We start from the raw sequence: 1,085 nt of genomic DNA on the forward strand, positions 1-1,085 counted from the left end.
AACAACAACAACAACAACAACAACAACAACAACAACAACAACAACAACAACAACAACAACAACAATAACAGCAACAGCAGCAGCCGCAATAACATCAACAACAACAAAATGCCACCACCAACCGGACATTATACCTTTCCTTCATTATCAAACACTAAAATATTTTCCTCCCCACCCCAAACTTTTTCCGCGGGCACTGTGTATTCGTCAATATCCATGAGTAAATATTTTCCCTCCTGTTTGAATGAGTCTTATTTGAGGTATTGTATCTGGAAATCGTGCCTTATAAAAGACTAGTCGGCTACCCTTTCGATGAACGGATTCAAAAGAATCGATCGTCAAGTCATTGTGTACCAGTGCACACTGCTTGTGAAAGGAAGCCTAACTTGTTTACAATGGCGTCTTAGAAAAGACGGACTTTCCCAAGATTAGATCTAAACGAAACTAACGAAAAACTGAAAATTAAACTACAGTGACTTCAGAATCCTTAATATAACCTTTAAATGATTCTGAACAACCGTTAATTTTTCTCAAATTCAAAAGTTAAGTGTTCGGAAGTTTTAGGCGACCAAAGTGACGAACTTTCACAAATAAAGTAGGTATAATGATCGTGTTGAAATGGGAGTTAGACTACATAAGAGAGCACCAGACCCAACATTGCTCATTTTGAAAATCGGAAAAGCGGGCCGTGAGAGAACTTTCCTGCAAGGAAGAGATTTTCGAAAACGTTGTCTCCGTCTTGTAATGTTGTACACCCTGAAAGGCTGAAAATAGAGAGGGATGGAGAAAAGTGGTTGCCCGATCATCCTTGGTGACCCAACAGTCATGTAGACTAAGGGCTAAGAAAAAGTTAATATTTCTTTTAGGCTCGATATGACGATTTTATGTGTCACATTATACACACATATTATGTATAATATTGTGTCAACAATTTCCCTAGAAATGTACTAAAGAAAAGAAAAGGATAGGGTATGTGGAGAAATGGAGTGAGGGAGTAGATAGATAGATAGATAGATAGATAGATAGATAGATAGATAGATAGATAGATAGATAGATAGATAGATAGATAGATAGATAGATAGATA

This window comes from Aplysia californica, unplaced genomic scaffold (assembly GCF_000002075.1).
Source record: "Aplysia californica isolate F4 #8 unplaced genomic scaffold, AplCal3.0 scaffold00273, whole genome shotgun sequence".
Lineage (NCBI taxonomy): Eukaryota > Metazoa > Mollusca > Gastropoda > Aplysiida > Aplysiidae > Aplysia > Aplysia californica.